Raw genomic sequence first — 16,900 nt, 5'->3', positions numbered from 1 at the left:
AGTCATAGTTATACCAGGGTTTGTACTAGATTGGTGCGCAAATCAAATGTCGTATGTGTACGTAGGGAGCGCCAGAAGGTCCCCAAGAACAAAGAACTCTACTTTTAGCTCAAAATCCAAGAGAATAGACTTGCAAGACATGAAGCAAAAAGACCAATTGGGTACAATCTCCCCCCATGCCTTGTGTGAGCACTCCACAAAGCATGTATTTAATATTTTATTCATCTCTAAGCTCAAAAATAGCCCAAATTTACAATTAGCATGCTTTAACTTTTGTGTTTTCTTTTGTCCAAATAAAGAATAAAGCGGTTGGGCGTCCCAAAAGTCGGGTTGTGCCCAAATACAATGACCAATAATGAATATTTAAACCGTGTGCCCATGCATATACAAAATAATAAGCATATGTCAAGTGCTTCAATAAATAAGCACATCAAAATAAATATTGGCACCACGCTTAAGACGCGCGTCCATCAAAAATGATAATTTCTTTTAAATAACTTGAATACACGCTATCGCCTAGTGCTTCCCAGTGCCACTGCCGCCTTCTCTACACATCAACTGAAGCATTCACAATTGTTAGAAAATAATAAAATTAAACCGACAAAAGTGAATACCTAGCAGTCTTCAACTACAAAATAAATAAATAGGTTGGAACTCTGTCAACCTTAATTTAATATGAGTGCGCACTCTAAACTCATAAACATCTATTAATTTATATATGTATTTTGTGGAATCACCCACTTGCACATTAAATTAATATGATGCCTGAAAAGGATAGGCGTCCCCATCAACTTTTCGCACAAGGAATCCACCTTGTGTACGAGCCCTGAAAAATAAATATAATTTTACGGAATCCACCACAAAACCTTATGGAATCCACTGTGGAATATGCCTCCTGGCATCATAGACGGGCTAACCGTAGGGCCTCCTTGCAAGCCTCAATGGGTTGAAATGTAGTAGACAAGGTTATGCATTTCTACACCCTCGACATCCAAGAAAAACCACTTCTAGCAAAGATGAAGACATAGCCAAATGTGGATTTCCTACTATCTACATGTCCTATATAATTAGAGTCTATGTAACCCATGACTCCAGTATCCTAGCAACCATAGCAAATGTACATAATTATAGTGTCCTTAAGGTATCGAATAATAAATTTCACAACCTCCAATGTCACCTACTAAGTGTTACCATATAACGAAGCCACAACTACCATTGCAAATGAATGCTTACGCATGTTCAAGTATAAAAATCAATGCCAAGCATCAATACATACACGTAGTATCTATGAAGCATATGTAGACATTCAATACACAAGCTTGTACAATGAATGCTTACTATCCACAAGGTATAACCACAAAGAACCCTTCCATAATTGAGCTAAATAAGCTCTAATTAGTCCAAAGGCCCTTCCCGAGCATCAATGTATCATTTGGGCACAAGAAAACCCCATAAACATTAGTAGAGCATAAAACAAGTAAATGCTTGTTGTCCAAATAGTGAACAATAGGCATGTCTTGAATTGTAGGTCGATGGCTGACTTAAAAGCCCTTCAAGAAGTGCTCAAGATCAAAGTCATAAGTGCAGGAAGGATGCCAAGTAAATAACTAATGCCACAGAGCTGGAGCAAGCGAGAAATGACCAAGGAAAACTAAGTGGGAACAACAAGGATAACTGGCACAAATTACACTAGATATCTTGGAGGCTTCTATGACTTGCATTGACCACAATGATTGGTTGTTGGAGCTCAAATTACTGCTACAAAGGTCTTGAGTAAGGGTAGAAGTGTTGAAGTTGATTTGGGGAGAGATGGAGTTGATGTGTACCTCGTTGAGTGGCTACTACCATGGAAGCTAAGAATGAAGCTCATTGCCCATAGACTAAAGTAAATGTCAGTGAAGCTCCTTAAACATGGGCTCTAATACCAGTTGAAAGGTGGAGCAAGAGTGGAAGCACAAGAGAAAGCAAGAGCTATAGAGGTTCAAGCAAGAGAGAGCAAGAGGGAACTCTAATAGTCACAATGTGTGACTTGCCTTCCCTTATTCCATTGTCATAGAAAGAATAAAGAATAAAATGATAGTGTGGGTGGTTGCCACTTGCAGTGTATAGGTAGGTGGGTAGTAAATACAAGTAAATGTAGTGGCTAGGCATAGGTGGCCTTTAACCCCCCAATAAATATGCTCTTTTTTCTTTTTTTGCAACTCGAATACAATAGTAGCAACTACTATTAAAACTAACACAACTTTGTGTATGGGTATTCTCTCTATATCTTCTATGTATTTGGGGTCTCTATGAGGCAACAACCATAACTTGCTAGATAGAAGACCAAAGAAGGAGCTTCTTTTTACAAAAGGTGCAAGACTACTGCTAAAGTACTTAATGAGGTGCATCCATGGATTACAAGTGGTATTATCTGTGCTTGGTTGTTTTAAAGGCTAACTAGGAGAGTTATTGGGAATCTTTGATAGATGTATAGAAGAGGGGAGCTCTAGTGATCATGTGAACAAAGCTATTGGCAACATGAATATTAAGATGAAATGTTTTTGTTGAGATCTATGACACAAAAAGGTTTTAAAGAACATGTTAAGAGGATTAGAGTCCCGAATGATTATTTGAAAGATCATAAACTAGTCAAAAGGGAGATGAATCCTCTTGACAACACCTTGTGAGTGAAGTGACATAGATGGAGAGGAGGGGTGATTGCCATTGTTTGGCTTGGACATAATCACTATGTTTATGCCAATCATTGGATAACAACTAACAAGCTAGAATGTTGAATCACATTAGGAAAATAGACAAAGGAGTTGTATGTTGGTATGAGAGCTAAATTATATATACATTAGTTATTTCTTGAAGAAGTCTAATAGTATATAGACTACACAGAGAATATTTAGGACATCTTCATCTTCTTGCCCATAAAAAATAATCAAATACAACTCTTGCTAGTGTATCTGACCATGTTTATACTGTCTACTCTTTTCCTTCCAAAAACAAGATGTGGTCATTGGAGCTGATGTTCCAATATACTATCCCAACCATGAATGTTGTTACCACTGTGGAGGAAATCCGAATAGGATTTGCTTATTGAACATGATTTCTACTTGCTTGTACTTGATAGATTACTAGATCAAAAGCTATTATCTATGCCATTTTGCTTGTCAAAAACAACAAGTAGCCCAAGACCACTACTCCACCACAATGATTAATTAAAATATTTCTAAAAACCTTCTACTCATTGATTCAAGACAACATCCTCTTACCTTACTAAGGCTTTACCAATGCAATACACCATAGGGGTGCCAAGCATTGGATTGCTCAAACAATGCATGTGATTATATTTAGAGGACTTGGATTGTGAATCTATACCAATACTCCAATGATGAAATTGGCTACTGTGATAGCAACATACCCATTTCTTCTCAATTCGTCAAATTCATCTTCAAATATAATGCCATGTCTAGATCTCATTAACACAATTTAGCCCATATATTTCCAATGCATTTATCTATTCATAGGTAGTCCATTCTTCTCTCTTTTATTCTTTACAACGATGTAAGTATATTCTAATTTCTGAAAAAGCAATGTTGATGTACACTTCAACGATTTCCTAAAGTTTAGGAATGCACATTTTGGATCTTAACTTGTTTCAAATAGTTAACTCGAAGAATGATATAGGAAGGTAGTAATATGTCCACATCAAACAATAGTTAACAAAGCTCCATCTAAAACAAAAAACTTTTTATTGTGCATTGTAGACCAAAATGAGCCCTATCTTATTATATGCTATTGCTTATTTTGTATAGAGTTGTTGCATTCATCCAATTAGGAAGTGAAATCCAAATGTGCTTATCTTACATAAATGCATTCAAGAAACATTGAGTCCTAGGAAAACAAAGCTCAACTAAATGAAAAGGAGCTCTTTTAGGATGACAAATCAACCAAGCTTTTTAAGTTCTAATTGTGAAGCATGTAGCTAACACAAAAAGAAATAGGATGCAAGTCATCTACCATAGGAATGAAGGAGCCAAGAGTCATCTCTTCCCCATCAATGTCTTTTTGTGAGCAAAAAGTATGTGGAAACTTCCAAAGCTAAGTAGTGAAAATTGCTTTATACTCTCTTCCCATATTCTGTTACAATGCATTTGCCATTCTTTTGTGACACCTAGGTAGGCTAAACCCTCTCTAAATATTGTGAAATGGAAAATGGTTTATATATGCTTCTTATATAATGTGTTCAACCTTCTCAAAAGCTCATAAATGACTAGGCGTGTACAAAATGATATCATAGGCTTCATGTGATCCAATCAAACAAATGAGGCTTGACACTAAATAGAACAAACATTGTGTAGAAGACAAACTTGTTGTTCACCATGAAGGCATTGGTGCATCATGACATGCAGAATGGGTTCCTCTTGCTGTGTATGGTGGCTTTGTTTGCTATGGTTCTATGAGATCTATTTGTAGAGAGAAAGAGAGAGAGATATATATATATATATATATATAAAAGGTGATCTACTCCATGTTCAAGCCTAATGGTGTTTTGAAGCCTCATAAGAAGCCTAACATCACTTTGAAGACTCATAAAAGCTCCCTCGCTAGCATTAATCCTGCTAAGGGACTTTACAAAGATTTCCATGCCAGGAGGTAGGTAGAGGACAAGCATGGACTTGTATGATATTATTGATACACTTTTGTAAGAAGAAGAAGAAGAAGAAGAAGAAGAAGAAGAAGAAGAAGAAGAAGAAGAAGAAGTAGTAGTAGTAGTAGTGGTAGTAGTGGTAGTAGTAGTGGTAGTAGTAGTAGTTGGTGAGTGAAGAGAGAAGCCCAAGTGGAAGCATGAGCAAGCGAAAGCAAGAGACGTGTGAGTTATGGTAGATGGAGCAAGAGAGAGAAAGTCAAGATGTGGGAACTCCAATAGTCACAATGTGTGACCGGCCTTCCCTTTATTCAAATATCATTGAAAGAAAAAAAAAAGAAGTAATAGTGATGGGTGACCATCGCTTGCAATGTGTAGGTGTGGGTACTATTAATGTAGTAATACACGGGTGGCTAGGCACAAGTGCCTTTACCCCCAACAACCTCCGACTTAAAGGCGAATGTGCCTCGAGTGAAGAGGGAATAAGAAAAAAAAAGCGACAAATTACAATGTGTACATAGAGTACAACAGGATGAGGAATAGATGTCATCTCATCCAACGCCCATAAACTTCCTAAGAAAGGCAAAACGCTCTATTGAGAGACTTTTGGTGAGCAGATCTACAGGATTTTGTTCACTTGAGATCTTGACAAGGTCAATAGACTCGTCCTCACGACCTCTCTGATAAAGTGGTATTGCACCTCAACATGCTTTGTCTTCACATAGAAGATCAAATTCTTGGCTAATTGGATAGCATTCATAGAATTCAAATGCAGTGTAGGAACCACATTAGTCATACCAAGGTCTGCCACTAGCAAATGACCTAACCAGAGAGTCTCCTTGCAAGTCTCCGTGGTAATTGGCTCGGCCTCTGTAGTAGAGAGTGCCATGCATTTTTGCACCCTCGACATCCAAGAAACAACACCCCCAGCAAAGGTAAACACATAGCTAGAGGTGGACTTTCTATTATCTGTATGTCCTGCATAATCAGAGTCAGTGTACCCCTTGACTCCTATATTCTAGCCACCATAACATATGCACATACCTGTTATGCCCTTCAGGTATCTCATGATACCCTTGATGGCATCCCAATGCTTCTTGCCAGGTGTAGCCATATAGTGTGTCACAACTCCCACTACAAAAGCTATGTCAAGACAAGTGGCTATCATGGCATACATCAAACTGCCCATTGCAGATGCATAAGGGATCTTGGCCATCTTGGTCTTCTACTCATCAGACAGTGGACAATCAACCAGGCTCACCTTCACATAAGAAGGCGAAGGACAACTAATAAGCTTAACATCCTGCATATCATTATGTGTATAGCCTTGTGAATGCATAAGAGCATCAAACTTGTGGTACCATTCCCTAGGTGTCTTCTTAAGGCCATAAATGCTCTTTCTCAATCAGCACTCTAGGTGTTCCCTAGCTTTTTCCTCAAATCCCTTAGACTGCTGCGTATAAATCTCCTCATGAAAGTCCCTACATAAGAAAGCTATCTTAACATCCATATGATAAAGGTCTAGATCTAACTGAGCAACCAATGCTAGTACCAGATGTAGGGTAGTCATATTGACTATAGGAGAAAAGACTTCCTTAAAGTAAACACCATGCTTCTGTTTAAACCCTTAGCAATCAATCTGGCCTTATATGCAGGCTTGGGGCATCTAGGGGTGCTCTTCAATGTGTACACCCACTTGCATGGCAATGCATGCTTTCCACTAGGCAAAGGAACCAACTCCCACGTATGATTTTTCTAGAAAGAGTCAAACTCTGATTGCATGGCCCTCTCCCAAGAGTGACTATCACCACAGCACATGGTCTCATCATAAGTGAGAGACTCACCTGCATCTGTTACCATCACATAATCAACAGAGGGCTCAAACTGCTCAAGCGGACATCTAGCTCTAGCAAAGTGTCTCAAGGTAGGCTGAGGAGCTTGCACATTCTATCTAACATCATGTTCATGGACTACTTGAGCATCATTTGCTACTCTAGGTTGTCTAGTTGGCTGTATGGGAGTAGGAGGCTCCTCCTGAAAGATAACCCCGTGTATCTTGACTATCTACTCAAGCTGCTTATGCATCTTTTCCTCATGGAAAACTACATCATGGCTATGGAGTATGACTTTTAGAGCATGCAGATCCCATAGGCAATAGCCCATCTCACTTGCATCCCCATAACCAAGAAAGATGCATTTCACAAACTTAGGATCCAGCTTTGTGCACTTGTCCTTCAGTACATGGAAGAAAGCCTCACAACCAAATACACACAAATGAATATACGAGGGAGGTTTTTTAGACCACACCTCCTTTGCAACTTGAAAGTTAATAGAACTACAAGGAGATTGATTGATCGAGTGTACATCACTGCCTCAGCCCAAAAATGTTGTTGTAAGCCTGCCTGGCTAAGCATACTATGGACCCTTTCCTGTATTGTCATGTTCATGCACTCAGCCATACCATTCTGGGTTGCGGTGTATGGGGCGATCAACTAATGCTTAATACCCCTTTCATCACAAAACTACTTAGAGGATTTAGAGACATACTCACTCCCATTATCTTACGATAGGCATGCTAGTTCTCCAACCAATGCAAGCCAATGCTAAAAGGTAACCAAAACATCAAATTTTAGCTTTATGGGATATGCCCAGACCTTATGTGAGTAATCATCAATGAATGTGACAAAGTACTCTGCATCTCTTAACGATTGACATGGCATAGACCCATAGACATCAGAATGAATAAGAGCCAAAAGCTCACCCATGCGCAGAGTGCCAAACTTCTTATGCGTACTATGTGTCTACCTGCCATACAAACAATGATCATATGACTCAAAAACACTTATAGTCAAGGGATGGAAGATATTTCAAATGAGTAAGCATTTTCATTCCCTTTAAGGATATGTGCCCAAGGTGACGATGCCAAAGAGACACATGTGGAATTGCAACCAAAGGGAAAACATGATCTATGGATATAAAGTGCCAGACTTTGCACCACATGTTAAAACAAGGTTCCCATGGGCGATCTTCCAAGAAGAATCCCCAAAGGAAACAAAGTAACCCTCATCATCTAGTGTGCTAGCAGAGATAAGACTCTTCGTGAGAGCCGGTACATATCAAACATTATGCAAAGTAAATGTACTACTTGAACCTCAAACTACAATCGAATATCACCATTACCAACTATCTGCAATGCCAAGTCATTCCCCAAATGGACAGATCCAATCATACTGTGATAGGAGTGGAACCACTCTCTATGAGGGGTCACATGAAAGGAAGCCCTTGAATCCATCAACTAACGCTGAGTAAAACTAAGCAAGGCTTTAGACAATTGTGACTCATCCAATGAAGAAGTTGCAAGTATGTAATCATCATTAGAGTTAGGTTGTTGCACTACATTGATCTATTTGATCTTAACACCAGACTTAGCAGGGACAATGCTGTGATCATCAAACTTGTCTTGTGTTTTTCCTTTACCCTTTTCATTGTGCTTGTCATTGCATATTTTATGGCATTGTGGCCTTATATGTCCTGCTTTCCCACAATATTGGCATGCCAAATTAGACTTATGTCCACAAGACTTACTACGAGACTATCCACGGGACTTAGAGTGAGACTTCTACAAGTCTCTACCGTGGCGGTCATTCCTACTCTTACCATCATGGTGACCCTGAATCATCAAAGAACGAGAAGTACGAGAAGCATCCGCTCCTCTATATCAGACAATTTCAGCCCATTCTTGGACATATTTGCACACATAGCAGTACAGAATGTTTCCCAAGACTCAGGCAGTGTAACCAACAAGAACAAAGGTGGAAGATTGTCCTTAATTCAATACCATGCGGGATGACAGCTGGCCAATGATAGCATGAAACCCACTCAAATGCTAAGAAACACTGGTATCTTCCTTCATACGAAGGTCCATAAGCTACTTTAGCCAATACATTTGAGAAGCATGGCTCTACTTATCATAGAGATTATGGATTTTCTCCCAAAGATCCCATGCAAACTGCCCATTTCTGACAACATTATAGTAAAATTTCTTGTTGAGGGACAAGATAAGTGTGGACTTGTAAATCTAAGTCATCCCATACATCTTGATCATGCCATTCAGGCTTAATGCTTTTACATTTGATCGCTCTAATATGAGATTTTTGCACCAAAACCTGCTGAACTCGGGTCTTTCAATAGCCATAATTGCTACCATCCAACTTTTCAATATTGAATATGGCACTACCATTTGAATGATTAGCCATATTGCAAGAAAAAAAGAGGCATAATATAGACCAAATAGGCTGCTATAATACCTGCAAACGGCCCCAAAACCACTGCCAAACATTCCCCAAGTGTACAACATCAAATGAGCATCCCGAGAGCATCACATAAGCCAAGAGAATGGCATTTCCCAAATGAATAGCATTCAGTCCTATTATAACAATAGTGATATCTATGAGAAAAATGAGTTAAAAGAGTGCTCAAATCAGTCCAATAGCATCTCAAACCAATGACATATGATTCCCCAAGTATCCGGCAACAAAACATAGGTATACTAGCATCCCGAGAAGCATATAGGAGCTCCAAACATTGAAGATATGGCTACCCTTGTTTTATGACAACATGTTGCCCTATTTGCATAGTTAATAGCTAAAGCTCAATGACTTAAAACCAATGCTCAATGTTAATGGTCAATGCCCAGAGGAGTGGTAAACAATGCCAAAGCCTTTGTCCAATGTCGAGGAGCTGTTGAGCAAGCACAAGTGCTTAAAAGTGGCCACAGCTAAAAAAACGTATTTGCATTTCCAACCTTGAATATTGAGTTGAATACTTCTTGAAGTAAGCTCAATGTAGGCTCAAGATTGCCCTCAGATAGCCCCAATAGGCCGTGAGAACTCTTAGAGTGATGCAAGCTTAATATGAACCTCAAGAGGAGAAGCTATGGCTGCCAATGGTGAAACCCTGCTGTAGGTAACTTGAACGAGAGTTGAAGCAATGTTGGATTAAGCTCAAGCTCACAAAGAATGTGGCTCTATTACCAATTGAAAGGAAAAGCCCAAGTGGAAGCAATAGAGGTGTGAGCTATGGCAGAAGGAGCAAGAGAGCAAGGGAGAGAGAGAGAGAGTCAAGATGTGGGAACTCCAACAGTCACAATGTGTGACCGTCTTCCCTTTATTCAAATGCCATTGAAAGAATAATGAATGAAGTAATAGTGATGGGCATTCGCCGCTTGCAGTGTGGAGGTGCGGGTACTATCAATGTAGTAATACACAGGCAGCTACACACATGCGCCTTTACCCCCAACAGTGAAGATGGTGATGAAGGAGATTGGAATGCCTGAGAATGTTTCTAATCATGAAACTACATGAAAATATAAGAAGTCATGACAACCATAATTATAAATCAAATAAAATTTTTATATAATTTTATTTCTATTTTATGTGGCAAGGAAACATACCACCCAAAGTGTTCACTATGGCATGGTGCTTGTAGGCCAACTTTGAAGACATATCAAAGTTTGGTTTAAATTGTATTAAGGCAATATTTATATATATATATATATATATATATATATATATATATATATATATATATATATATATCTCTCCAAATTGCTAGCATGTTGCACACTATTGTTTTTCAGAAAGCCATAGCTTTTCTTATCCTAATAGATCTCATTGGGGCCCTATGATTCAACACTCATACACATCATATTGTATGGTACTCTATCAATATAAGGAGTGCCTTTATTCATCACATGAACATGATTATATGATCAAACATGGTTTTAAATTATTTTCTCTACATTTGCAAGCAATTATGTGCTTAAATACCATAGCTAATAGATGATCTCAAATATTTTTACTAGAGTTTAAATTAGGGTTTTATGCTTGAAGGTAACTCACCAAATTGAATGCATGTTTAGTAATTTTGACACAAGCATCAATGAAACAAATTTCTTCAAATAAAGTTCCACAATAATCAAAAGAAACTCAACATGAATCACATACCTTTGTATGGACTTGGATTCGATTGGAAAAGCAAAAGCTAGTGCTAAGAGGATTCAAGAAAATCAATGTACGACTTTTTTGAGCAAAAGGGGTAGCCAATTTAACTTTTAAAGTTAAGTCTTCACTAGAATTTATTTTTTATTTTCAAAATTAAAAAAATAAAATATCTTGCCATATGATGGTCTTAAGTTTCATGTGTAATCAAAGTGTTATTGTAATTTTATTTTTGAAAAAATTTCAATAGTTTTTTCATTTTTTACACTATCAACAAAAAATTGATTACATGAGGAAAAAAGAAACCATTGTATTGTCTTTCTCTACCTTCTTCATCAGTTTATTGGATAATTTGCTAAAAAGTTCATATATTTTGTGTAAATTCCCAATACATTCAAATTTCAAAACTTACCAAAATAGCATTGTGTTTTTTTTAGTAAAATTTCTTAGAAAATTGTCTTGCACATTATTTTTTGATATCAAGTACAAAAAGCACCACAAATGAGCCCAAGAATAGTGGCATTTGTCTCCACAAACCACACAAGTTTTTGTCCTTTGTTCTACCAGCACATATTTATGAAATAATATTATTATCTTGAAAGCTTGTAATCTAGGAATTTAGGAAAAATTTGATGGGTTATATTGATGTGTGATAGAATGTTGAGAATAATTGGAGGGAACAACAAGCATAGGAAAGCTTCTACGAGATGTAATCAACATTGTTCATCAATTCCCAAAAGTGTCCCCTTGATGGAGGTGGCACACATACAAGAGAAGAACTAGGCAAATGGGTTGCACATTGATACAAAGAGTTTAGTAAAGTTGCGAAATGTTGCAAACAATGCATTTGTGAATCTAGATACCTATGCTACTCATGTCACATGTAAAAATGTGAATTCATAAGTGTTGTTGTAGGACCTAGTTCAAGATATGCACAAGATCATTATCCAAGCATGAAGTGTTGGTGGCTTTTTCAAAATGAGTGAAAGGCTTATTTGGCTCTTTCTATGGATTCTCTCTGTGTTAGATTCTATGACTTTGGGATATATGTAAAGTACATGATTTAGAACTTTGCAGGTAATCTTTACACCTGATATTAGAGCAAAATATTAAGTTATATGTTGAGGTCAACACAAGTTAAGGTCAAGGGAAAAAAAAGACTTTGTGTTAGATTCTATGACGTTGGGATATATGTAAAGTACCTGATTTAGAACTTTGTAGGTAACCTTTACACATGATATTAGAGCAAAAGATTGAGTTATATGTTGAGGTCAACACAAGTTAAGGTCAAGGGAAAAAAAAAGATTGAAGATCTATAGAGAATAGTAATCTTGTTTTAATAAGCAAGGTAAACCTAATTGAGCAAATTGATTGCATTGTAGCAAGTATATATCTAATCATTTTCAAGATGTAAGGATATAAGAATCTAAGGATACATTTTGGGATAGAATTAATTGTGAGCCTCTCATTTGGTTTGGAAAGAGAATGCTTCTAGTGAGAGAAGGAACATGGATGCTTCTTGTGAAGCAAGAAATTAAGTTGGGAAATGGTTGTGATGGCTTACTTGAGGAAAGATCAAGTGTCTTTTTAGTCAAGTGTATTGGACTAATTATACATGAGTGGATTAGAAATTGCTTGCAAAGTACTTAAGACCTTTAAATTATAAATGGACGTATAGTAAAGGAAAGAAATTGAAATTATATATGTCTCATATCTTACCTTGCATGTCATTCATTAATCTCGTAACAATCCAAAGTCATTCTATTTAGTTGAGTGAGGTTTTCTCTTTTGCATTCTAAAGATTATCTAGAAATTTTTAACATTGTGGAGGCGATCAACCGCCAAGACCCATGGACTGCTTATTGCTTCAAGTGTTCTAAGCCGAGCACTAATGGCTACCTCTCACATAGCCAAAACGCCATCCATCTCTACGGGTGTAGTGAGCTTACCTCCATGCCCGATCGAGTTTCTCCTCTCTAGAGCACTCTGGTAGCTCCACGATCCAAGTGCAAGCTTAAAGCGAGCTCCATCCTCAAGCTCCACGATCCAAGCTCCATTGTCGCGAGCAAGATAAGAGAAGACAAGACAAGACAAGACAAGAAGAGAGGAGAAGATGGAGAGCTTCTCCTCCCCGGTCCCTCACCCTCACACACTCACTCCCTCGCACTCTCACACTCCCTCTCTCAAGCACAAGCTTAAGCAAGCAAGCAAGCAAGCAAGAAGAAGAAGAAGAAGAAGAAGAAGAAGAAGAGAAGGAGGAGAGCCACTTTTGGCCACACACAAGAATGAGCTTCTCATTCACTTTTCAACTTTACATACAAAACCTTAAATCCCTTTTGGGCAGTCATCCCCTTATCCCCTTTTTTACATGGTCCATCGTGGCCTAGGCCCTTTTTCCCATTGTCTTCCTATCTTCTTAGCTTCCTTCCTACCGCCCATATACCTTTACAAATTGCACAACAGTGCCCTTAAAATAAATCATGATGCACCTTGCACTTTTTTACAAAATTATCAACTTGCACTTTTCTTGTGCGCCTTTTCCTTGATTTAGGATTTTTTTGCACCACTTGCGTTTCCATATTTTTCTTGGCGCGCCTTTGTCTTCCGTTTCACTTTTGCCTTGGCATTTGTCTTCTACTTTAGATTTTTTGGATTTTCCACCTTGTTTACCTGAGGGTTAACAAACATACATTGAGGCCTTACACATAGAAGTTCAAGAAAAAAAGTTCCTTCCTATCACCCATCTACCTTTACGAATTGCACGGGTGAGAGCCCTGGGTGAGAACCTGGTGTCCTTAAAATAAATCATGATGCACCTTGCGCTTTTTTTATAAAAGTATTGACTTGTGCTTTTCTTGTGTGCCTTTTCCTTGATTTAGGACTTTTCAGCACCTCTTGAGTTTCCATATTTTTCTTGGTGTGCCTTTGTCTTCTGTTTCACTTTTGCCTTGGACTTTGTCTTCTACTTTAGATTTTCCGAATTTTCCACCTTGTTCATCTGAGGGTTAATATTACCCCCCTTCTAGATGAGTGCCAGTCCCGTGGCACTTATCGGCGTAGGTAGCAAGCTTTGGCATGCACCAAAGACGTGGGTGGAAGGGACTGCTGTGGGTAGCCTTGGCGGAGTTTTAGTAGTGGTGCAGATGAAGGTGGTTCGTGGCACTTTATTGGCTTGCTTGGTTGGTGATAGGGTTGTCAAAGTTGGGGGTAGGACCGGTTTTTGTTGGGAGTTGCATTCATGGGTTGGCATAGGTGTTGATGTTCAGGGGATTCTAGGGTGAGCGATGATTCGTTGGTGGGCTTGCAGGATGATGAAGGATAATAATTCAGAGTGGAGTGTTGATGAAGAGCTAATGGTATTGTCGTTGGAGTCTACAATACCTACAATTGATGGTGTAGTCCTTGCATGCTACTGTTTGATTAGTTTTCTTATCATACACAAGATGTAGTTTGATTAGTTTGGGAGATAAATCGAACTCCAAGCAAGCTGAGAGTATTGTCCTATACTTGAGGACCCAAATTGTGTATGTATTGTGGTGTATATATTATGTGAGTGCTTGTGCATACTTAGATATTACGTAGTTAGAAGATCGCTGATCTGGTTCCTCATAGCAACATGTGGATGAAGTAAAGGTATCAATGCTAAGGAGAAGTACCCATGAAGGTCTACGAGACATCCTTTGCATTGTGACAACATGATGTAGCATAATTGAACACATTCACCTCTAACATTTGGTAGCTAGTAGCTACTGGGCGTGCTCGACAAGCACAGTGTACTTTCCATGGCCGTTCACGCGTTGCTTACCCCGATCAATTGTAATGGTATAGAAGTGGAATGCAAAAAAGAAATCGTGCAAGTGGGTCAAGGTGATAGGTCTAACCATAGGTATGTCCTACCTTTGACATGCCCTGAACAATTGTGGAGGATGTGGAAAGGGGTTAGGGGGTTAGGGACGGAGCCAGCCGACCGAGATCATTGGATGCACCCAATTTGAGGACCCCTAGGTGTTGTGCTATGATTGTAATACGTATTGCACACACAATCATAGCACAATACCTAGGGGACCTCAAATTGGGTGCATCGAGTGATCTCGATTGGCTGGCTCCGTCCCTAACCCCATAACCCCTTTCTACATTCTCCACAATTGTTCAGGGCATGTCAAAGGTAGGACATACCTAGGGAGCTTGTCTCGCCTATTGTTAGATCTGTCACCTTGAACCACTTGCACGATTTCTTTTTTGCATTCCACTTCCGTACCATTACAATCGATCGGGGTAAGCAACGCATGAACGGCCATGGAATACATTGAGGCCATCAACCTTTCATTGGGACTGGGAAATGTAGAGAGTCAAAGGCTGTGAAGATGGATGTTACGCATCGATTGTGTTACTAGCCTCGTTGCGAGAGGAATAGTTGTGGAGATGGGGAGACGCACTTGAGATTTCACAAAACCTCTTTGTAACATGTGATGTTGATACAATTGAGGTAATAACTGTCGCGTATCAAATGTAGAGTGTGACCTAGAAAGAGGGAGTAGCCAATGACTATATTTGTGCCATGCGATGTGGGTTGTTTGCAAGGGTAATTCTCACTTTCGGCAATGAGGCTTCTATATGACTCTTTGTTCCTAGTATTCCTGTTTCTTTTTTTGTGCTGGCTCCATGTGGGATTGGTGGTCTTGTGGCATCTTGGACATTGAACGCTTTTGTATAGAGACCTGTGCATCCTGTATCCACTTGACAACTCGTAAGGGTACATGCAAATCATTTGTTCAATCATAGTGAATAGGTGCAACACAAAGAGATATCACTCATCAGAATCCCATGGTATTGACTTAGAGGCATATTACATGTACTTGATTTTTGTAAAGTCATGAAATATATTAAAAATAGATATAGAAGGTTTGCACAATTGGAGAGTCTACCCCTTTTAACCATTTAATGAGAAAAAGTTGTGGCAAGAGAGCATTTGGTAAGCATTTTGTACAAAACAAGGGCTATTCTATTTGTATGAAGCGGGGCGAGTCCGGGTGATGAGGCAACAGAGGTGTTGCTAGTGAGGGGTTCCTATCAGGCTGGGCATGGGAGATATCAGCTAGGACCCAGATGGTGTAGTCCTTGCATGCTACCGTTTTAAGAATGCTTTTAAATAATTCATAAAACTCCCTCTTGTTCTTAGCTTTCTTGGAGCCCCAAGAGGAACACCAAGGAAAAGGGAATTCTCTTGCAAGAAAATCTATCTTGTAACATCAACAAGCTTTTTTATTAGGGTTTATATGATCACAATGAAGAAAAGAACACCAGGCACAACAAATCTTCATGCAGCATTATGTAGATCTCCCACGGATTTGATAGAATCAACCATATTCTTCAATATCTTCATAAAATCCATCAATAGAACAAAGAAAGCAAAGGAATACACCATCTTTGAATGGAAATACATCACATAGTATTTCTCTTCAATATCTTCATAGTTCTCTCTCTCAATCTCTCATATACAATTGCACTGTTTTGATAGATTTGACTATCTCTGACTCTCTCTCTCTCTCTCCATCAATAGTACATCATATCCTCACTACAATCACTCAATAATCACCCTCAATAATCCTTCTTAGGTCATGGATGCACCTCCCAAGAGGTATGCCTGATATGAAGAGGCACCAAAGCCACTATAGTGTCTTTTCATAGCTCACCACTGTCACTTCACTCCAGTCTTTACTTGAGTCTTTAATAGCTACTTCTTTGACTTCTTTTAGCTCTTTTGCACTTGTATTCACATCTTTCCAAGGCTAGAAAACTTTCCCAAGCTACACTCTCATCCAATAGAACACATACAGAAGCATACAGAAGGTCTATAGAGGCTCACAGAAGCTCAACAGAAAGTTACAGAAGGTCAACAGAAAGCATCAGAACCACATAACTCATACCAAAACCATTCCAAACCATCAAAAATCACTCAATAAGCTTTCAAACAATCTCAAACCCTATCAATCAATACTCCGTCCTTCCTTATAGAGAGAAAACAGAACAAAACATAAGCTATCAGAACCAAACAGAACATATCAGAACATCATCAGAACTTCACATCTCTACTAATAAACATCATGAGCTTAATAAAACCATTCCAACCTATCCAAAACACTCTCAAACCACTTCCAAACCAATCAATCATCTCATAAAATCAACTGTTCAGCTCTCAAAAACAACAAAAATTAGCCAAAAAATAGGTCATTTCAACACTCAACATATCCCCACACTTAATAAG

This window comes from Lygodium microphyllum, chromosome 23 (genome assembly GCF_053477565.2).
Source record: "Lygodium microphyllum isolate KBCC chromosome 23, Lygodium_microphyllum_v1.1.10, whole genome shotgun sequence".
Classification (NCBI taxonomy): Eukaryota; Viridiplantae; Streptophyta; class Polypodiopsida; order Schizaeales; family Lygodiaceae; genus Lygodium; species Lygodium microphyllum.
The sequence above is the reverse complement of the archived record's forward strand: the minus strand, read 5'-3'. Positions refer to the sequence as shown.